This window comes from Jaculus jaculus, chromosome 2 (genome assembly GCF_020740685.1).
Source record: "Jaculus jaculus isolate mJacJac1 chromosome 2, mJacJac1.mat.Y.cur, whole genome shotgun sequence".
NCBI classification, from domain to species: Eukaryota; Metazoa; Chordata; class Mammalia; order Rodentia; family Dipodidae; genus Jaculus; species Jaculus jaculus.
Window position 1 is genome coordinate 147,367,906 of NC_059103.1, and position 24,370 is coordinate 147,392,275.

At 37.9% G+C, this 24,370-nt stretch overlaps 1 protein-coding gene across 3 annotated transcripts in view; it reads left to right on the forward strand.

Annotated features, from left to right (window-relative positions):
• Positions 1-2,628: 2,628 nt before the first annotated feature.
• The window catches only part of Zfhx4 (zinc finger homeobox 4), a 193,605-nt gene continuing 171,863 nt past the window's right edge, over positions 2,629-24,370 (forward strand). For 2 of the 3 annotated variants that reach the window (XM_004660553.2, XM_045144347.1), the window contains exon 1: positions 2,629-2,949. The gene's annotated coding sequence lies outside the window, so the exon portion shown is untranslated. Of the gene's footprint in view, positions 2,950-5,151; positions 5,239-24,370 lie in introns of those variants that run through there. The other variant, XM_045144346.1, reaches the window with a different exon arrangement.

Consider the following 24,370-nt stretch of genomic DNA (forward strand, 5'->3'; position numbering starts at 1 on the left):
TTTTTTAAAAATGATTTCCTTGGCATTTGCGGTTTTGACATTAATGGTATTAATATTATTGATGACGTTTCAGGGAAAAAAAGGCAAAAGAAATAAAGAGCTTGCTAACACAATGATCATTTCTCTATTCTTCATGGCAGAAGTAAACCCTTTCTCCACCTGAGTCTGATGCAGACTTACTGTTCTCAGGTGTTTCCTTCATCATAAGCATTTGCCAGTCTGAAGCAGCAGGAAATGGTTTTTCCATCACTGAGCTTGTACAAGGAGCCCTCCCCAGCAAAAGGCTTGATCTTTTCTGATTTGAACCTGAAATTTTCCCTGCCTTCATTTCCCCTCAGTCTCCTTAGAAGTCCCCACTCCTCCCCCATGCACGTCTCCAATACTTTTTTTTAAAGCCAGAATGCTTACTCACTGTGATTTTTTTTTTCCGTAAACAGTAATGCTACATAAACACCTTTTTCACTTACAAGTTACAGAGAATTTAAATTTCACCCCTGTGTGTATGTGTCTCTTTGGACACGTGGATAAACCCCACTGAGGTGTAGTCAGACTCTTCTAGCAAATGGATTGATTGGGCACTTGCTGGGGAAAGATGGGGCTGTAAACAAAGTAGCTTTAAAATCATAGAAAACCGTTCACTTTGAGAAGATTTCTTCACAAAGAATTTGGAAATAGAATGGAATCTTTGAAGACGGATTTTTTTTGTTGTTCTTAACATTTACTAGCTCAGGTTTTAAAGCACTGCTACTTGAATGGACTCCAGATTCCTGAGGTGGCCAATGGCTTTTTTTTCTTTCTCTTAATAAAGAACATACCTAAGTTTTATTTCGTGCTTCAAGCCTTTGGACTTTCATTGTAACCTTATCCAGTTGCTGAAGGCGGCCACCCTTCCAGGTCTGGGCCTAGGTTTGCAGTTTTAGGCACTATGCTCTCATCCTCTCAGTGGTCTGAGTTTTCCTTCTATTTGCATCTGTCCTAGGATATTCCAGGTATACCCTGATAACAAGTCTTTAGGCCCAGAGAGATGTGTGTTTGCTGTGTCCATAGTTCCAGCACTGTGTCAGAAACCCTTCTGGTGTTAGTATTTGGTAGCTTTAGAGCATGAGGCCCAAGACATGTTTTTGAAGCAGACCTGTCAGTCAGCACAGGGCTTCAAAGGCCTGTCAGCTCAAAAGTTGTTGATGACTCACCTGTCCAGGAAGCTGGACAGTGCAAGGATTTCTTGTTTTTAGCTCATTTGATTTGTTACTTTTAACATCTTTCTGCAATTCCTACTTTTGAAAAATGACATAAAAGTTACTATGATCTCTGGTGAAGTGCTGTAGCAAGACCTGAGTAGTAGCAATTCATAAATATATATATATATATATATATATATATATATATATATATATATATATATATTCCTTATTCAGTAGGGGGTATTTAAAAGTATGTCTATTCCGAGTTTTAGTTAATTATCTTTTAATGAAAGTGCCACTCATATTCACATCTGTAATATTGGAAAGAGATAATTAGATTCTCAAATGAGAATCAGCCAAGCCACCTTAAATTTTGCACCAGAAAATACCAAGTATATTTCATTCTAATGAGATCTGTAGTGGGGTTTTAAAATTCATCATAATGTGCTTCAAGAAAGATAACTCAACAGACTCGAAAGATGAAAGGTTTTCTTGCCTAAGTCTTCTTAAAGCTATTACATTGAACTTATGCAATTCTGATAAAATATTCAAGAATATTACATAAAAGCTAGAACTGTACCCCCAGTACCACCCTTGCAACCATCACTTAGTCTCATTTCGAAGTTTACTTTGACTAAACTAACTGCTTCCATTTCCCTTGCCCAGGGTTTTCTCTGCTGCTTATGCACGTGAAAGATACGTGTTTAAATAGAATGCCTGCAGACCCAAAGTGCAATTCCTGCTTTGAAGAGTCTGGGCTGAGCCCTGTTTGCACACTGCCAGGCACCCATTATTTACATATATCTGCATATGTGCTTAGGCCCTTGCATTTCACCATTAAAGTGCTTCCCACTGAAGAGTAGCATAAACTAAGGCAGAAAGAAGCTCTTCATTACTCTAACTTATACTACTGTTTCAAGCCCCTAGTAAACAAAATCTCTGGTCCGATAGTAATTACTTTACCTCATTAAAATAAAATTTAAAAAAATCTCGAATGGTTAAAGGGCTTTGGAGCTGTTTATGCTTTATATTCCCCCTTTTGCTCTGTCTCTGCCTCTGTCTCCGTGTGTGTGTGTGTGTGTGTGTGTGTGTGTGTGTGTGTGTGTGTGTGTCTAATGAAGTTTTAGAGTTGCGCGCAGGGGCGCGTGGGGTGCGAGCCCCGGAGGTCCCCATCCTCTGTCCTCCCCGCGGTCGCCTGGTCCCGGGCTCCAGACGCAGCGCTCCGAGCCTTGGAAGTCGCAAGGCTCCGGGGCTGCTCTGAGTCCCGGCTGCGCGTCATTTGCAGTCTGGGGAATGTTGATCACCTCACTAATTACACCTCTCTCTCCCCCCTCTCCCTCTCCCTCTCCCTCGCTCTCCTCTCATTCCCAGAGTGCATATCGGGAATAGACACACAAAGACATGCGCACTCAACTTAATCAGCCATTTTTTTAAACAGGGCTAAAACGATAATAATTAGCAGAATAAAGACATATCGGATTTTCATTTCCTTTCCTCCTTTTCCCAACCCCTTCACAACCAAACAGCGAGACCGCGGTCGGCACATGCTTTAACTCCTCACGGACCCCCGAGGACCGCTCCGTGCCCCCCACTTTCTGCTCCAGCGTTTTGATTTTCACCCAATAAAGTTCGAGGATTATTTTTTTATTATTTTTTTATTTTTTAAATGAACCCTCTCGTTTTACTTGGATGTGATCAGCTGTAAGTAAAATAAAAGCAAAACAAAAAAGAGGCGAAGACCGAGTAGGAACTGCAGGGGAAATGGAAAGTAAGTTTTTTCTTTAACTTTTATTGAGTAGTTTGTGTTAAATTTAGGTCGAGTATCGATTATCTTTCCAGCCTGATCTTGCACAATCTTTGATATTTCGCTCCCTCTCTCTCCCTCTCCCTCTCCTCCTCTCTCCCTCTCTGCCCCTAGCTCGCTCGCTCTCCCACACATCCCCTCATCCCGATCATCTCTTCCGCTTTGCCCCCCTTTTCCAATCTCTTTCCCCCTTTTTTTGGCTCAAAGACTTGTTCTGCTGAAGGAGGGAAAGGGCACGGGGGGACTTGATTTCCCACTTTTGTTGGGGGGCTACATTTTCCGAGATTTAACTTTTGGATTCAGTGATGGAACATCCACGTTCGGCCAAGCTGTGTTCTCTCCTTTTTCCCCCTGTTTTCTCGGGTCCTGCCTTTACCGCGAGTATGGGGCACTCTGATGGCCTGGGGAAGCTGTCAGCTCGGCTGCGGCCGGGCACGGCCCGGGGTCTCCGCTCGCCCGGCTTTCCGCACCCGGATCGGGATGAGTCTTCCGGGGCACCTATCCTCCGAAAGTTTGGACGATGGTCGGTGGGGCTTGGAGCCCCTCTCTCCCTTATTTACCCTCCCCCGCACCTTTTTCAGCCCTTTTATTTATTTATTTTTCTTCCTTTCTCCTTCTCCCGCCCACCCCCTTCCCCTTCTCAAGTTCCCCGAAGGGTGCTCCCTTCGCCAGACTGGCGGAGGCCAGGGGCCGGTGCGCGCCGGGGCGCGGGGCTGGGCAGGATGGGGGAGCGCGGAGCTGGGCTGCAGGTAGACACTCGCCCGCCCCGGCACGCGGCGCCTAGCAGCGCCGAACCACAGCCGCTCCGGCTGCACAGGTCCGTTAGGAGGCGGGATCGCCGGGCCTGGGGGCCGCGGACCCCGGGCTGCGGCGGCTTCCCTGGCGCGATCGCCACCGCCGGGTGTGCTGTGCAGCAGAGCGGTGGAGAGTCACCCTCGGCTGAGGATCAGGGGCGCTTTCCTTTCTTTTTGGCAAGGGGCAAGTGGCGTGTGTGTGTGTGTGTGTGTGTGTGTGTGTGTGTGTGTGTAAGGGGCTGGGGTTGTGAGAACGGATTCATTCCTTGCCGACTCCCCGCACCCCCCAGGATTCCTTGTCTGCAAATGAACTTCACCTCCCCAGCTGCTCCCGGCACCAAGCGCGCCTTCCGGCCGGGGCATCTAAGAGGACTGGGGCCGGAATGCGTCGGGTCTCGTCTCTGTTTTTTCTACTTCTACCACCACCACCACCCATCCCCTTCCATTCTTTCTGTTCTTTTTCTATCGTAAAAATAAATAAATAAATAAATAAAATTTCTCCTGCAATTGTATAAAGTTCCTTCAGGATGGCCAAGGGGCAGAAGGTTGCCCATCCTGCCCCCTCCCCCAGGGGACGGTGCACTGGTCGGTATTTCTTTTGTTACCTGCGATCCGGGCGGGGGCTCCTGGCGGCGCTGGGGCTGGGGTCCGGCCGGCCGGCCCGGAGAGGACGCTCTGCCGGCGCCTTCGGCCGCGCCTCCTCACTTCCGCACGGTCCTAGTGAGGTTTTAGCTACCGTTCGGTGAGACACCCTCCTTGTAGGTACCAAAGGTTCAGCTCGCAAACACGGACCCCCCCCCCACACACACACACACAGCCCGACCCCTACACACTCACAGTCAACACACACACAGCGCCCTACTCCCCCCAACTCCGGCCCCCACCTAGTCTTTCCCCTCCCCCCCCAAAAAAAGCGCACACACAACAACAACATCCTCCCCCCCCCCCCCAACCAAACAAAAACCCAAAGACAAGTTCACTGGCTGAAGATGGTGGATTGACACTGACTCAGACAGAGGCAGGTTCACCAGGAAATCTGGCCGTCCTGATTTCTGACAGTTGCATTTCCTCTCCTGGAGTCCCCCCCCCCCTTTTATTAACTCTGTTCCATGTTTAATCAAGGATCATGTAGATGGCAAAAGGAGAGACAGAGCGAGACAGAGGAGAGAGGAAGGGAGAGGAGAGACAAGAGACAGGAGACAGTTTTTTTTTTTTTTTTATTGTGTTCTCCTGGATTTTCAGTGGCTTGATCCCTATAAACGTGGAATGGTTAAAGCTCATATGTAGTATTATATTTTTAGTTGGGTGGATGGATGGAAGAGTGAGGGAGAGGCTGCGGCTGCCGCTGCCTTTTCGGGTGTTGCTTAGATTAAGGCTGAGACTTGGCTGCGATTGGGACGCGACAGTGACAAGGGGCATCGATCGCTTCCATTGAGAGCAATGCACAAACACAGCCCGGGTATGTAACACTCTCGCTGCCATCAACACTTGTTTTACTTTATATTTACTGGCAAAGCTGACAGAACAAGCTGGGACTTACTTTCTTTCTTTCTTTCTTTCTTTCTTTCTTTCTTTCTTTCTTCTTTCTTTCTTCTTTCTTTCTTATTTATTTATTTATTTTTTGCTGTTTCCTCTTTTATAACTGAAGAAGAAAAAAGAATGGTGCACAGAAATTGTTATAAAGGCTGGGTTTAAATAAAACAGAAATAATATTCAGGCTTATCTCATTACCTCTGAGATTGTGTTTTAGAGTTTTTCTTTTACACTGAGGAGCATATTACAGAGAATGAAGGTTTTCTTTTTTCCTTCCTCATCCTTAAAAAAAAGAAAAGAAAGAAAGAAAGAAAAAATCCTTAGGGGAATATTTGATAGTTTTCAAGGGCTGCGTTTTCAAGCAGCAGGAAGGCACACAAAAGTAAAAGATGGCTAGCCAGCTGTTTTAACCTCTTTCACCTGGCTTCACTGCTGGCGTCATAAGGTTTATACAGTTATTTTTTAATGGTTTTAATATTTATGGCATAAACTGGGGAGAGCATCACTGTGTTTATTCAATGGCTGGCTGGTTTTGTATCAAAAAAGTAAACTCATATACAAGTGTTTTCCTTTTTTATAGCAATGGAGATAGGGTCAATGAAATATGGGGGAAACACCATAAATCTGAAAAGTGAAATGTACCCAAGGAACAAAGAAAGGTCAAGAAAACCAGCTGTGCAAGTCACAGCAACAGTACCCACTGTGGGGTGAGGCAGAGACAGTGGCTTTGGGTCTGGGAAGTGAAAGTTGCCACTTGAAGTTAAAAATGAGGCAACCATGTTTGACTCTGTTGTAATCTTTTGCAGTTTTTACCAGTGGAGCCCAACTCTGTTCATTAATTTTGAGCTACTTGGATTATTTTAAAGATACTGCAATAGCAAGAGAAAACATAAAGGAGGCTAAGAAAATTACTGCTTAATATTGCAGAATTTACTGCTTCCATTCTTACCATGAGCCTAAATTTACACAATGAAATTTGATTATCTCTAATAACAATATTAGATCCTACACTGGATGGATGAGAATTGAGGTGGTTTTGTTGATTGCAAGGGTTTAATGTTGCATTTCAGAATCTGATGTGGTTTGGCCTTCCTTCCATTAACTGGAAAACCCCTGAGGTTTTACAATTATTTCTTAAAGATAATACATTTAAGATTGCATTGGTAGGCTGAAGAAAAGTCATAAAGGCAAGAAGGGAAGCCCTTAATAACTCTTGAGGTTCAGACATGTTCAGCAGTTAGATTGGCTCTGACTTCACCAAGGGTCGACAATGTGTCATTTCCACGAGGCCAAATTGCCCTCTGCCTATATGATATTAATGTGCAAATCAATATTTCAGGGATTAAATTTCCCTTCTTCATTTTTTATGGTTTCTACCTCAATAAGTCTCAAGTCTATTAGAAGAGGCTGGATGATTTAAAATCTTTCACTGCAGAATGGCTTGTCCTGGTCTTGTTTCACAGATCATTTTAGGATTTCTGTTATATAGACTAAAGGCATCCTAAAGAAGTTGTGAGTCAGTATAGAGCCAGGCTCAATAGTGTAAAGCCCTTGTCCAATTAAGAGCTAAAAGCTACTGAAAACATATAATTTATGTAATATACATATTCAGCTGCTTTAAAAATATTATGTTAATCACCTATTGATTTATTTCAAAATCAATTGAGGCTCCTCTTAGTGACTTTTTCAACATTCTTAAAGGACTGTGTTAATTTTCTTAAGGAGTCTGCATGAATTAGCTTGGTGTGAAAGTATGGGGAGAGATTTTTTTCATTTAGCAATATTTTTCTAAGAAGTACTTTTACAAAGCATTGTTTGTGACAGTAATAATCAAGTGGTTCCATTTGCATACATTGTTGTCATAGCTATCATTGTGTTTTCTGCCTGACTGGCTTAGCTGGTATCTGTTCAATGAGGCCTCCTTCAGTTCTCTTTTACATTTTGCTTCTAGCACTTAGTAGGGACAATCTTTCTTTTTACTTTCTTGGAGAAACACAGTTCTATAAGAAAAATATGTGAATTGGTTGGAAAGAAATATGAAGAAGAAATGGGGGGTCAAAATAAAAGATTGACTTTATCATATAATCTTGGGAAGGCCTACTGCCTATCATTCGGTTGTGTTTTACAGTCTTAAACCATCTGGACCAAGTTCCGCACAGCTGCACGAATTTCATATGTGATAGAACATTTTTTTCCATTCAGTGTGAAATGTTCCTTCCCAAAAAAACGTACACCAGACTCACTTAATTTAGTCTGTTAAAAGGAATGCACATGAAAAAGGACAAAAGGCTCTTTAATCTCTGCAAGCTGTTTGTTTTTCTTCAAGATTCCTGTCTGTTTGGTTTGAAAAGTCATGTTTATTGAGGAGATGATTCTGAGGTGTGACATTAAAATAATCTATGATTTTTGGACTGGTAGCCACACTCCTGCTTAATTTGCAGAACTACTTTTTATGCCTGTCAAAACACAGAGTTAATCTATCCTTATTTACAATTAATCTCAATAAAAGTAATCTTAACTATGCTCTATTCAGTGGCTTAAAATATCTAATTATATTCAATTAACTGCTGTCATAGTAATTAACATTGCTTAATTGCCTCTGCATATATTTATGTAAAGCTCATTAGGTGCTGCTGACTCCTTTTCCCTTTCCACTTGCTGTTTTTGCTTTTCTCAAGTCATTTTGATCTCCTAGGGTTCAACAGTGGAAATGAGAACAAATTCCTTCTTCACATTTTCTTGCAATGAATGTGATTGCTTTCCTATAGAAGATACTTGTTAGGAGCCTTTAAATACCAGCCCAAGAGTCTCTCTTCATTTTCCTTATCCATGGTCTCTAGAACACTCACAAAATATTTTCTGTCATTGTTGCTAGAAATATGAGAAGCCAGGTTAAGCTTTGTGTTTATAACTAAAGATCCTTTCCATGTCTGCCTAGGGGCTGTCCCCACAGGCAGAGTTCTCTCCACCCTCCCTCTAAAACCTTTCTAAGGGTTAAAGACTTGGCCAAGGTTCAAACTGAGAAGCGCCCAGGGAAAGTGCATGTGAATATGTACAAGTTTCATGTAATTAGTGCTTAATTATATTAACATATGCAAATTGTCAACTTAGGATCTTGTTGAGCTGGCAAAGATCAGCTAGGCACAATTGCTGTATTGTTCTGAAACAATAATGGATTTCAAGTTGGATTGTGGAAACACATAACTAGCTATCTAATTTAACTCATACCATGGTGAAATTTCATTAGTCTCCATGGAGACTGGTTTAATTGTGCTGACTAATGTTCTGGGCTGCAGAATGTCTTAAAAAGAAAGCGTTGTTTGCCTAATCCACCTTACAATGACACTTGTTTGTACATGTTTCCCTTGTGTGGGAATTTGCATATGCAAATAAATAGTTTCTCTGCCCCATTTGTCATGGCTGTTCATTACCCATGAAGAGGACATTGTTACTAGGCTGTTACTGAGTCTCCCAAGACTGGATAGTGTCAACCAGTCCAGCTACATTCTTTCATAATTTGTTTCTGATTAATAGACCAGAGTAAGTCTCATTCTCTTTGGGCATCTGTATAGGGAAGGTCAGGTCTGTAACAGAAGTTTTTGCAGTAGCTGAAGGACTTCTCCTGCTACTGCTTCTCTTTTTTCCACCCATTGGTTAACATAATCATAGTTAATATAATGTATTCTTGTTCCAAGAATACTTCTACTAATAACCTCTAGTTTCCTAAAGCAAAAGGATAGAAAAGAAAGGAGATTCTGTTATTGGAATATTAATCCTGTTTTTGACAGAAAGGTAAACTGATATAATTGCTTTTCAGTTGAAGGCATGGGGGTTTATACAAGTGTGAAAGCATCGGAAAAGGATTAGCATTTTTTTGCATAATGAAAAGCTCTGTTGAATAGGATCCTGAATGGCTGACTGAATGACTAAGATGAAAGGAAGATGAAAATGCAAGCTTCTCTTTCTTTATGTCTATGCTCTGCTCTCTCCAAAGTTATGTTTGTCCAAGACTTGAGCAAACAGGCAGTGGCTCAGATTTCAGCAACTTTCTAAGATGCCTTGAGTTCTCATCATCATTTGGAAGTATTATGGATGACAATAGTACAGCCAGCGGATGATCAGCAGAGGTTTGTATGGAAAAGACTTTCAGAAACATGCCAGGCTAGCCAAATATTGACTACTGAGCACCAAGAATTTCACGCACTTTGCTGGCAAAACAGTTATTTTAGAAGAAGCCAGTAGTACAGCATGAATATGCAATTTATTTAACGATAGACCTTATAGTGTGTTAACCCCTCCAATTGACTATAGATAACGATCTCAATTGGCAGAACACTTCACTTGGGAAAGAGTTGTGTATTCTGACTTTTGGCAAAGTTAAGTGTTTTAAGTGGCCTATCAGCTTCTGTAGCTGAGAGGGAAGAGCAGAAAATAGTACAGGGAATTAACATCTTAAGATTTAATTCATAAATTTCTGAATACAATCTTGTTGACTTGTAGGTATATTGTATATTTATTTGTAGATAAATCTTTTGAAAGATACCTATGTGTTGTATGTTCATACTTGGGAACATGTGTAATAAGGTTTTTGCTTGTCATTAGTTAGGGCTATGATTGCTCATCAGTTGACAATGTGATCAGGTCTCTTATTGATATGTCTTGAACCATAATTTGGACAGTTAAAAGATCTTAAGTATTCAGACTCTTTGAAATGTGGGAACATTTTCTTTTTTTTATGTAAATCAATAACACTGTAGATAATTATATCTATGCATACATTTTAAGAAAGCTCTTTCCAGTTTATGATCACCAAAAATTATCCATTGAAGGTTATCCCAGAAGAGGGCTGAAAGATTGTATCAGATATTAACTATCAAGTTTACGATTAGACCATTGAACTTCCATTTGCCTCATCACTTTAGTTGTTCAGTTGCTGGGGTACTGTTGGGCAGGTTATATGGAAACTTGGGAAATCAGAAGTGTTTTCCCATAAATTAAAGTATAAGGGTTGCCTCTTGAGTACAGCATACTGTAAATGAAAAGTGTTTGATCTTTGTTATAAAGTCACCCAAATTCTTTACTGGAGCCCTTTTTAAAATTTGTCAAGAAATTCTGGATTGTTTCAGAAACTTTTATGGTTAACTTTATGATATGCTTGAAAAAAGGTCTTAAAAGAACAAAAAAAAAAATCCACATGGAGGCTATTTTTTACATGTATAAGGGCTTATTAGGGTATTTCCATAAGAAAAATGTGTTAATTTAAAAAATAAATTCATTTATATTTTAAGACATTGTTAAGCAGCCACCATGTGTTGTAACTGGCAGCTTTCCAACACCAGGGACATGGATCACACGTGGGTTAATAGTAGCTTATGTGATGTCTGCATTCTTAGGAAATGGGCAAAAGCCCAGAGTATTCTGATATCAAGATTGTAGGAATCAAGACTGAGCAGAATATATGTTTATATGTGAACAGATGGACACATGTGAGAACTAAAACTGCACAGTTTCCCTTGGCACTTGTTTGAGTTATCCCTGATGACATGACCAAGATCTTAGTGCATTCCCAGTCTTTGAAGGCTGAGGATGAAATGGGCTTTTAATGAGGGCTCAATGACATTATTTTCTTACACGAGGATTGTGCTCCTTGCTCTGGCTGGAGTTATTTCTCTCATTTCGGAGATTCACAAGTTGCCTTGGAAGTTTGGTATGTTTTTTCATTTGACACACAACCATCAGGTCAGCAATGGCTGTTTTGGCCTTGTCTACTCTTTTAAAACATTGTGAGTAAAATAAAATATTTGCCATTTTGAGGCAGTTTTGGGCACATGCACACCACATAAAAACAGTTTGTACAGAAAAGCCAATTTTGGCATTCCCAATACAATTAATCATTTTAATGTACAAGATATTTAAAACATACAAATTTTCAAGAATTGGATTTAATAAGAATGCTTTAATAGTCCAAGCAAGCCCTCAGCAGGTAGTTTGCTCTTCCAGATTAGTGGGTCTCACACCAACATTATATCTTCAGCTGATTGAGCATGCCTGATGCTTGCTATTCTGAGGATGCAGCAAAGCTCAATGGTAGTTACCAAAGAGCACATATCCCTCTAAAAACCAGGTTTGTAGATTCTATACTGTTTTAGGTATGAAACCCAGCAATATTCCACAAATATTTACCAGATCTGAATAATCTTAAACAAGGAAAATTGACTTTTGGGTAAAACATATATTATGTAACTATCCATAAAATTCTCGTTTTCACTGTAAAGAAGAAAGGAGATCTATTGTTGCAACAACATTAAAATACAAAAGCATAGATGTATATTTTTGTATATTTTGTATATCACCTGGTTTTATTGTTAAAATCAGTATAAGGGGCTGGAGGGATGGCTTAGTGGTTAAGCGCTTGCCTGTGAAGCCTAAGGACCCTGGTTCTAGGCTCGATTCCCCAGGATCCACATTAGCCAGATGCCCAAGGGGGCACATGAGTCTGGAGTTCATTTGCAGTGGCTGGAGGCCCTGGCACGCTCATTCTCATTCTCTCTCTCTCTCTCTCTGCCTCTTTCTCTCTCACTCTCAAATAAATAAATAGAAATGAAAAAAAATATTTAAAAAATCAGTATAAGATTTCCTGGAGGAATTTTGTTGAAGCATCTTAAAATTTGCCTATTTGGAACAGGAAGCTGAAGAAGTGTATTCATTATTAGATTTGCTCAGGGCACCTTCAGGAAACCGTCAGTGCTTGACTATTGTGCATTCTGTAAAATGTAGCTTATAGTAATTGTTTTAAAAACAACATACATTTATGAATGATGTATCAGTTAGATTTCTTGAGGCCACTAATTGTTATTGAGTGTGAGTCATGTCTTTTGATTTAAGAGATGCAATTGAGTTTGATCTGTGGTAACAATCATGCTCACAAGGCATGTGTACACATACATATACACCTACATACACACCCACCCCCTCTCACACACCTGTCTCCTTTAAACATAAGTACCTGTCGTGCTTTGTTAAATGGACTCATTATCTAAACTGTGAAGTATTTTTTCCCCAGAGTAAATTTCTTTCTTTTTCTAAGAAATGACTAAAAGAATCTGGACATAAAAGAGCAGGTGGTGTGCTAAGGCTACGAGACTATATAGATGCTAGAGCCAGGGAATGGCCTTGGCATCACTAGTTAAGTCATCTCATTTTGAAGTATGGGATATTGAGTTATCCAGCATAGTAGAAGGACAGGAAGATAAGAATTCAAGTATTTCCATTTAGGTTCTAATGGGCAATGTTGTCTATTATACTTGAAAAGGGGTTGTTGCATGAATGAAAATGTGTGAATGGTAAAAAGACTCAAAGAAAAATGTGCAATGAGAGCCCAACAGTGATGCTGTGTGCTGTGAGCTCTTTGCTTCTTAAAAGAGCAACTAGCACTGAGATATCCCCTACCTCTGTCACTCAAGCATAGTTTTAATGTTAAGAGGCTAGACTATGTGCTTTGATTCACCAAGGAGAGTCTGTGATTTATGAAAATACTGATGAGCTAGTGACTTAAAATGTATTTTTTGTTGTTGTTGTTGCTTTTCAAGGCAGGGTTTCACTCTAGTACAGGCTGACCTGGAACTCAATATGTAATCTCAGGATGGCCTTGAACTCTCAGCAGTCCTCTTCCTAAGAGCTGGGATTAAAGTTGTGTACCACCATGTCTAACTCTTCAAATGTATTTTTAATAATAATGAATTTGAGGTGAAAAAGAACAAACATTTGTTCTGTATTATGAAGGTAAATTAGGACAAGGCTGTGATGTTTTAGAGGTAACATAGTGTACAGAAAGAATGCATGTCTAAAGGCCAGGGATGCCTTTAATTCTGTTTGCTTTGGGTTCCTTTTGCTTGTAAATGAATTTTTTTAAATTTTCATTTAACTTTTAGATATTTGAATATCTATTTAAGTGCTTCATACCAAATGATCAGTGGGCCTCATTTTATGTTAGACCTGTAAGTTATGTTGGTTAAATTTCTGGGATTGGTGACCCAGTACAAGTTATTTGGCTTTTTCAACACTCAGTTTCTTCATCTGTGTCTCAAGGCTGCTAAACATGGGATCAAAGTGTTGTGAACAGCAGAATAAATGAATGTGACATGATGGTTTACCTATTTTGTTTGTTTCCTTTTTTTTTCAGTAGCTGATTTTAATGTAACATTCAGCCAACTGAAAAATGCTTGATAAAGCAAATCTACATAGATTGAGTAGAGTAACACTTCTTCCAGACAAAAGGAGACAGAAATTGACAAGGCATATGTCTAAGAGGCATAAAAAGAAGGTATTAGCCTTCTTACATTTTTTGCTTATTGACAGGCCCCTAGATGGCATCTAGCTTGGTAGAAGGCTCGTCCTCAACGCCATTATCTCCCACTCCATCATCATAAGTTGGTTTACTTATGATGGTTTCTAGATATTTAATATATTTCTGGTTCTTCATTTTTCAAAAAAAGAGCAAATTAGGATAGAAACAGTTTTTAAATAATTCATACCTTGACCAATCAACATGAACTCACGCTTCCAGAATGTCCATTAAATACAATAATAGAAGAAACCACAATGTTCATTTCAATGTTGCAGTTGACTCAATCTGCTTGAAAGCTTGTGAATTAGAGCATTTTCTAAAACTGGTTTCGAATGCATAGAGATACCTTTTTATGTATGTACTTGGTATTAAGTGATTTTGATGTGTCATGAAATGAATATAGGTACAATTACATGGTACACTGTCAAAAAATGTTATATCAATCCAGACAAAAATAATATTGCTATTATAGAAATATGTATATGTGGATATATATGGAGTTATCCAATAATTTTTGCAGACCCACTAATTCTTATCAGAAAATATTATAGTCCAGTTATTTGTGTTTACCTTGCTTACTTCTTAGAGATAACAGACATTTATATTTTATAATAATGCACTTAATTAATGGAGAACTCCCCAGGTTCAAAGATGGTAAGACTATCTGAGTCAATAAATATATAAATACAATTTTTGGATCATCTAGAGACCAAAATATGTTTCTATCATGGCCTTTAAGATTCTTTTTTTCTTAAGACTCTCTCATTGTAACACATGTAAGGTATATTTTATGCACAAAATTATTGCTTATACTTTATGGGAAATATTATTGGGATTGGATTATAATTTCATAATTTTGTGTTGAGTTTTGATTAATAGTGATATTAGTTTGGTTTATAGTATTGTTAATTTTTTGTTAAAATAAATGTATGGCTTAGGTCCTGGCATGGTCCTGGACCTGACAATTTGTATGAAACATATTTCCTTAAGTCTATGAATTTATTAAATACTCACCACGATAGAAAATTAAATCTTTATTAAGAGAAGTTACTTAGAAATTTCAAATTTTTGATGCTTAAGTGTTTCTTGTGGCCTCTCTGAGAGCACTGTCCACATCAGCTTAGCCACAGTATCCGCAGACATAGATATATTCTTGGCAACCTCCTGGTGCCCACTAAGTATCCTGAAAGTGAATGAATGAATGAATATTAGAAGCATTCACAGATATTCTGCTTATTATACTTTTAATTTTGCTTTTTCTCTTGAAATCTAGAAAAGCCTTGAAATGTATTTTTTTAGGGCATCACTCTGGTCCAGGCTGACCTGGAATTAACTATGTAGTCTCAGGGTGGCCTCAAACTCTTGGTGATCCTCCTAACTCTGCTTCCCAAGTGCTGGGATTAAAGGCATGCACCACCATGCCCGGCTGAAATGTATTTTTTTTTTTCTTCGAAGAAATATATAAGCTTAAAAGCAGCTAGTCTTTAAAAGGATCCTTATTGGAAACTATCTTCCAGTGCAATGTAAATAGGTTTTTATATAGAACTATTTCAGTCAGAAGGGAAAAGACAGTTCTCCTATTTAACTGACAAGGATAATAGAGCACATAGAAACTTCTGGACATGCATGCATGAGTATGCATGTGAAGGTATATGTCCTCTACCACAAATCACCTAATATTCTTAACTTTATATGGTTTAGCTCTTCCAGCTATCTGAAGCTTCTATAATATGAACATGAAAACCATTTTATGTTTTGGAGGTTATTTTTGTCTGTGGAAGTTTTCTAAGGGAGGATTTTTTTGTTGTTCTTGTGTTTGTTTCTAGGTCTTCCTATGGTAACTGACTATATGTATATTGTCAAATTAAGCTGTTAGACACAAGAACAAAATTACCTAAAATAAGAAAAGTGGGAGTGGGACATTTAGTTTTTGAAGAAAATCAGTGTGCATACTCAGAATCAGTATAGTTTTCTAGGAGTTGCTGGTCACAGAAACCCATTGAAATATCACTGTCAACAAGGACATTATGGGCAGCGCTTAAAATGGCTCATTTCTGACTTATTCATAAATCTCACACTGATACTTGGCTTTGTTCTGGCTCTAGAAAGGGGGACATATGCCAGTACAGACAGGAATAAAAAGCTACTTGCATGGTCTGAGAGTAAATAGCACTTTACCTCAAAGCCTGACCTTTCTTGTTGTCTGTTATGGGAGTGTTGCCTCTGATTGGCTGTGTCCTTGGATGAATGGAAAGAAGAAGTTATAACAAGAATCTACTCCATAGTGTATGTAGCAAGAATGAAGCAACTGGAATTAAGGTTCTTACTCAAGCTGAAGGTGGTGGTGTTTATGCTGACAGGAAAAGCTTTCCTTTCATAGAGCTTGAAGAGTTTCGCATGGTGTAATAGTTGGAAAAATATTGTTTCTTTTTAACTGAGGAATACAAGGATCTCAGAATAAAAATGGTTTTGACAATCACTCCATCCACTATGTGAATAGATATTTAATAGAAGATCAAGGGATTGAGGATAGTCATTACTTAACTGGGCTAGAAATAATGAACTGAAATGGCTACCCATTGGTTAGAATGGTTTATCTGAGGAGCTTAAGTTTTATCAGTTCACAAACTATTCTGTTTCAGCCTCCCATATAAAGGGGAGAATGGGAAAGAACATCTAAAAGATAGTCAGCTGGCTGGTTTGCACTGGGCCAGAGGTTGAGTGGCTACTTGAATTCCCAGAGCAACATTTAGTTCAAGCTAGTCTTCTCTCACTCTCAGGCCTGTTCCTTCTGGCTTCACTTTTCTCCTTGAATGGATTTAGTTTCTTACTACTTAGACAGTATACATTTACATTTTTACTTCTAATTTTCACAACATATTACAGGAATTCATAAGAGCTACATTAGGTGACAGTGATGAGAGTTAATGATATATCCTTAGATAAAGCCATCCTCCCATGCAATCACATCAGAGTCATCAGCTCATTTGTCATGGCTGAAGTGAAAATGTCAGGACCAATGAGTGTATGAGTGCCGAAGGGGCAAAAGGGCTTTTGGAGAGAGACATATTTTGTGTTGGGAGTTGGCCATGGTTTAGATTTAGCTCCGGGGGAAATATTGGGATTAGCCAGCACTGTATACAAATCCTTAGCCTAACAGGGTTGGGAAAATAGTGAGGTGGGTGCTGAGCAGAAGAGCATTTCTGAAGCTACATGTTAGGCTGCACTCCAGAAACTACAGAAAAAAAGAATTATCATGGTATGCTGTTTGTGGGATTTTTGATTTAAGCATGGGTGATGTTATTGGTTTGAAAAGCATCAAGGAAAGAGCCCCATATCATATGTAAACATGTACATGTGGCTTTTGTGTTAAATTTAGGTGCACTAAATTTACTTCCGTCTGAAGATTTTGCAGGGAGGTAGTGTTTGAGAACACAGTGGTGACATTCAGACAGAGTAATTCTGACAGTAGAGTGGAAATTAATACTTGTTTTGAGTAACAATACTTATGGAGATATACTTGTTCCATTGTTGAATTTACACCAAACTAAGAAGCTAAACTTTCTTTACACCGAACTCATTCTGAAACCTTAATTGAAAAGTAACTTATTTTCTTTAGTTACAGAAGTTCTTATCTTTGATAGACCAATGCTAGCAGATTTATTTCATTTTAGGTGCAGCTAACTGTTCTCTTTCAGATAATGTACCCATACAACCTTTTCTTATTTAATTCTATTGATTTACAGTGTTAAAGTGAAATAATCTGATACCTGTTTCCTGCCCTTTGAGTATTTGTTCTCAAAAAGCCTGATTAGTTTTTCCCTCAGCTCTTTAGCTGTTTTAAATGTATAATTATCATTGCATGTCATTTGATAGCTGCACTAATTGCTGCCAACTATTGTCTGTTTGCACTTAATGCTGAAACCTGATCAACATCCTGCTTTGGTTGATGTTTGGTGGTAAACTTTAATTAACTCTTATTGCATTGAAGAAGAGTTCAGGCTTGGTGCTAACTAATCATTTACCTTCATTAGGTACTGACAGCTCCTCTTGTTCTGAGTCCTAATAGATACACCAGTCAGTAAATAAACCTGAAAACCTCATGCCTAGTAGTAGCTCTACACTGATATTTTGCTACTTAAAGTATAAGATAATTGGGCCCAGATAATTATTTAGTTAGTTTCGTATCTCTAGTTCTCCAGACACTAATCTTAAATTGCTTCTTTCATGCTGGACAATTTCATTTTAATAGAAACTGTAGATATGAGATAACATTATTCCTTCAACATGATTCCTCTGAACATGCATCTTTTGAATCAATACAATTAAGCTTGTCTCCTGTTGGAATTCTTGTAATTATTTTTCCTGAAATACTTTTCCTGTAATGATATTGAAGTTAAAGTAATCAGGTTACCAGCAGATCATGTAAAATTCAACTCAAAATTGCTGGTTGCTTGATTTTAATTTGTCTGACATCAAGTTTGTTTGAAAAGGGATAATATGTGGGTAAACCAAGGAGCTTATAATTATGGTTGACGTTTGTTTATTTATAATGAAATCTAATTAAAGTTCATACATTTAAAACACAAACGTTAATTACTGAATTGCTCACTTCACTGATGGGCAGCAGTCAAATTAACTTTCAGAAGAGAGAGAGAGAGAGAGAGAGAGAGAAAGGGAGAGGAACCAAACCAAAAAAAAGCAGACAAAAGGCCTATCATAACAAATAAAATACCAAACTAATCTTGGTGATCAAACATAAATTTGCCAATATTTTATCCAGAAGAAAACTTGACACTCCATTTATGTTCTCTATTATACTAGTCCTAATGTGGTTTTTTAAATAAAGTTATTAAAAATATTTACATGAGATATACAAAGATACTTGTGTTTGGTAGACTGTAAGAGTATATTATTATAAGGGGCACTTGGTAGTGATTTAAACAATTATTCATGTACCTTTCTTCATTAAAACTATTTGAAATCATGTAAAAGCATTAACATCATTGCTCAGGATATAGGAATGTTTGCTGGAATACCTGACCTGTCATTAGTTTTATGAAGACAATTATGGTAGGTAAGCCTGCAAGGAAAGTTTTTAAAGTACTTACAACAGCACATTTATTGTTATGTTAGTTATGAGTGAACATGGAATAGTGAAATACAAATAATTATGACATTTTCCCTTTTGGATACTCAGTTATCAGTAGCTCAATAATCAGTTTTACATACCAATAGAGGAGAGCAACAGCTATATATTAAACTATATTGTCCTCATAAAATGTCTGAGATAAATAACATGTTCAGTGATTGTCCTTGAGCTAGTAAATCTTTCTAAAGCTAAACATTCTATTGTTATTTGTACCCTATTGAAGCCAACTAAGATTAACTGTGAAATGCTGCTATGTGATGACTTGGCATTATCAACTAGACATTCAGATTGTTTTTAATGATAGAGATGCTAGCCATTACAATTTACAGAATAGCAACATACATGCATGAAAGACATGGAAGTATAGTTTATAAATTTGCAAGAATGATTTAAATGTCCACATTTCCCAAAGAAAACTAAAGGATTCCATGCTAGCACTATATATAGAACAGTGATATACACTTGACATTCAAATATGACAGGGATTAAGGTCAGGGACCTGGGAAAGATCACTGATTGGATCCCCATTATGATGCTTTGAAAGTAACAGTGACTTATACAACCTTCTCCTACTTTCAGGGAACATATTTACATGTGCTTTACTAAAATGTCCATTTTTTTTGATTTATATATTATGTAGGGCAAGAACTTAAAAAGATCATGTAGCATGATTCTACTTTGCACAGAGAATAAAGAGGGAAGGCAAATAATACTTAAGTATGGTTGGGCCACTGGCATCTTCCTTCTGCAGATTATGAAAAAGAAACCAGTATAGTTTCTCAGCATTGGCAGATAACAAGTTTCTGGTAATACTTTTGATGATTAGGAGCTCTTCACCTTTAATGAAGGAATTACAACAGAGCCCAGAATCAGCTGGGACACCAGCAATAAGTATCCAAGAAAAAAACAAAAACAAAAACAAAAACAAAAAAAAAAAACCAGAAGGTGGCACAGAACACAATGCCAGTGTATTTATCTTTGTCTTATACCAAGGCCAGCTGTTCATTTTCAGTTAGTAAGAATAAGAAAATCAGAAATCAACTATATTGGTTGAAAGTACCAAAGTTTGTTTCCAGAGATAGCTAAAGTGTTTCATCCATCTTGTCCACTGATTATGATATTTTCGTGAAACACATAAAATGAAACATATCATAGTGTAATTGGCTTAAAAGAGACCATTGATTACTTTCTAAAGAAAGTGACTGCAATTTGATGAACACTGTAAAGGAAATCTGACCAAAATTCATATTGTCCACAACTAATCAAATTGAGTCTTCGTGGTAAAGTATACCTTTCCTTAATAGTTCTGCAACACATATGTTCAGTGCTATGTAATTGTCATATAAAGTCCATGTGGATATAGTGATGTGAGACTGATTGAGGACACATGGGTTTATAAGAAGAAGGGAAAGAAAGAAAGGATGGAAGAAGGAGAAGATGATACAGCAACCACGAGAGTCCTATTTATAGAGAAGGAAACAAATCTCTGAATAGCTAATTTGGATTTTAATGAGAAAAATGAGAGGGAAACAAGGAAAATGACTGGTTGACTCACACACTCATGCTTGTCTTTGCAAACTTTCCCTTCTTAAAAATGTGCTCATTCTAAATGCTGAATATATTTGGTTACATCCTTCTATTCAAACTTAATTACCTTCTCCCCTTTGTCATGACATGGGTGGAAAGTTTTTGCCGTGTCAGGAGAGGTCGTCACACATTCTTTTGCAGTTCGCTTCATTAATTCCTTCTTGCAGAAGCATTCTCTCTCGTGCTGGGAAGGTAGAAGGGTGTAACAGAAGAGCCCCGAAACATCAGCAGGAAGCTCTAAGCTGGTTAATGCAGTATAATTGTCTGGACATAGACTGGTCTTTGTTTGCGTGGTTCGCTCCGAATCAGCTGTAATTAACTCCAGAGTGTTTCCAGATTGCCAGCAAGGAAAAATTACAGCTTTTCTGTTTTAAATTGTAAAGTTCACAAACATTAACTATGGAGATTGCATTTACTTTGATATATTTCTATCCTGCAAGGAAAAAAAAAAAAAAAACTTGTTTGACTCTCCCACCCTACCTCTAAAAATGTGCTTTTGTTAAGTTATTTGATTTAGTGGCTATTGGAACATAATGGCTCTGTAATAGTTGGGTTTGAAACCTTTTTAGTTAATATTTTCAATCCTTTGACTTCCTTTTTGCTAATATTTTTCATACTATAATGGGAAAGAAGTTACACAATCTTTTATGAAATACTGAACACAGGCTAAAGTAAGCAAATTGCAGTGAAGGCTGGCTTAGAGAAAACCATCTTCAAGGGCTGAGATCAAAGATGCGTTCTCATGTAACTGGCACTTCTATCCAGGTACTTTACCTGTATTTTGATATATCAAAAGACAGACTGTGAGAAAAGGAACATCCCACTCCCTTCTTCTCTTGGTCATCATGCCACACCCTTTTCTAAGCTCTGTGCAGTAGTTTGTAATTATGAATTCCATCATGGGTAAGAATGAGGTAGTAGTGTGAACTAATATAGCCTGGCACACAAAAGATCTGTCAGCAACTGATGCAAAAAAAAAAAAAAAAAAAAAAGTGCAGCCAAAAATCTTTTTTTTTTTTTTTCTTCTGAATTTAACAATAAGGAATTTAAGCCTCAATGTGGCTTTAGCAACCAAAGAAAAGAAGCTCTTGGTGTCTGCATAATACCACTTTGATGGATTTTTTTCATCAGTTCTCTGTACGTGGCAACAAATAAACAAGTATAATTACACTTGTGAAGGCCTATTCACTGCTTTGTCAGGATTAGATATATGTGCCGTTTCCACACTGCGCCTCGCTTTTGTCTTTGCCTAACTCACTATGACATATTGATAGAGGATTTGGAATGGGGAAAAGGCCACAGCAGAGGCAGTGATGACCTTTTGGAAACTTGATATAATTCAAGGATTTTTATTTATTTTCTATTTTTTCTAAATTTGTAACTTGTTACCAAATTCTCTTGGAAGTAGACAACTTTTAATCCACTTCAGATGGCATACATAAGGACTCAGATTGTGATGAGGTGGTTTAAAGAGCAGATGAGAATAAAAACAATAGGCTAAGGAGATCCTGTGTCTTCTTTCCCAGCACTTCCCAGAGTGGCTAACCTAGCATTCCTTTCCCATTATTCCCCACTCTTGATCAGATCACGTTCTTTTTAATCACTGCACAAACACTATCTCACTGGACCAGGGAAGAGGTCTGGGACAATCTCAATTAAAAAACAGAGGTAAAATTGGCCTCTCTGATTTTGGGTTCTAATGGGAACTCTGAGTGCTGAATGCAAAGGCATTCTATTGTTCAGAAAGTACCCCTTTCATTACCCTGGCTCCTTGTAGGTGGGTTTGGCCACTTAGTAGAGCAGAGTTTAGGCAGCAGTGACTGCAGATGAAAGCATAGCAGAAGGAGAAAACAAAAATCTTTTCTACATATTGTTTGCTATTTCTGAAAAAGGGATTCAACACAATCAATGTCACTGATCTTGTGAATGACTGAGAATACCAAAAAAATTGGGCACACATATTCTAAACAGACCAACAGGTATGTATGTATTAAATTATAAAATTATAAGCAATTTCTCTTAGGAATTTCCTGAGAACTTTGGTGATTTGAAACATAGACTGGTAGCTGAGACTAGAAATGAATGATGATTGAATAAGTTAGCTAAGGTGGGGAGCAAATTGGATACTCTACTAACTAAGCTATCATTTTGGAATGAAATCTAGGGAGTAAGTTAAATGATTGTCTTTGTGGTCTTTATATTGGTACTTTCATAAGTCAATCACAAACGCTACATGGACCTTATGGATAAAGAAAAACCTGATCTGGTATTGATAATGGTGTTGAAATTACTTGACATTGTACTCAGTGATGCTCTAAAGACTTATCTAAGTAACTTTTGAACTACAGAAAAAAGTTATCCCATTAGGATATACTGACAGACTTTGGAATGATTATAGTAATAGCTACAGAAAAAAATTAAAATCACATCATATATTACTAGCTACATCCATCTAAGTAGTTTTGTTATTTTTTATTTTAGAGAGAAATGAAAATGTGATTATATAAAAGACATACTTGACCAGGGTTCTGATGAATGTGTTATTGAAAAGAAATTGATAGGGTAACAAAACACATCCCACCTCTTAGCTGTGATGGACTCTAGCAGAGTTTCCATGTTCTATTTTTTTTCTTCTTTTTCAAATAGTAATCTTGTGACTCTCTTGAAAGTTGCATCTGCCTATTTTAAGATAAAATGAAAAGATGGTATCTATTTTACATAGAGAAATACTGAGATGACATATTGCAGAGTCTATATGGCATCTGGCCAAAATTATTAACTACATGTTACATGTATCTCTTCTGAGCTATATTCAGAAAGTGTGTCATCATCCTTGCATGTATTTTCTGTGGACTGAAAACTGAAGTAGGGACAAAGACAAATTTGAATTCTAATAATAATAAAATAATTCAGAAATGTTAACAAAGCTGTGAAATGTTTTGGGAACTTTACTTACTCTATATGATAAAAACATGTTTAAGGTATCAGATCTATGCATAATTGATGATTTTGTCACACTGGATTCTGAAGTTTCACATTTCAATCTAGCATCATTGCTTTGACGGCAAAACTCTAGTCTTCTCCTGCCTTCCTCATTTCTTGCAGTCCGTTCAGCAGGGAATTTTGGACATTGTGGCTATCTTCAGTATGTATACATTGTTCAGACTTGGTGCATACAAAGATAAACAGTAATATTTAGGGAGTAATTAGATAATTATTAGGTTTTCATGCTTATGGTGATCAGATGATTTTGGGGGGTTTAAAAAGCTTCATGTTTGCCCTGAGCATGATTAACCTGGAGCCCATCAATGATTAAAATTACACACTGAGCTTTGGGATGTTTGCTTCATAGGCAATTAGAATGTCATTTTAACTATATCAGATACCAAAACGAATTTTGATTTCATTTTCAATCTATGATGATCTTTTGATCTATTATAAACCGATAACTTCCCCTCTGATTTAGCTGACAAGATTAAATTTGATTACAGTGAGGAGAGTATTACTAATCTACTCCAAGTACTTACTATGTCAGTGACCTTCAATGACATCTACTTTTTAAAAGAACTTTTGGGAAGGAATGTATAAAATGCTCAGTAATATATGTGAACCCAACCTGTTTTGCTTCGTTCATACTTCTCTGCCACTGTGAATACAGTGATAGTTTTCAGTGAAGTGTGGAGCATCAGAGGAGAGATTGAGCATGTCTATCATAACCAATATAATTTATAATGCAATATAGAACATCAACTTTTCTTATTTTTGAAACTTTCAAGATATATAAATGTGCTGATTCTTTTAAATGAAGGCATTTTGGCCTTGAGGATTTAGAAGCCTCAATTTTGAGACTTGAAAGAAGCTTGCTTATCTGTTTCATAAAATCAAGATAGCACCAATGTCATAGGCCAAAACTGAACATCAAAGTTTTAGACAACTCAGCCATTGTGTACAATGCCATCATTCTGCAAACTG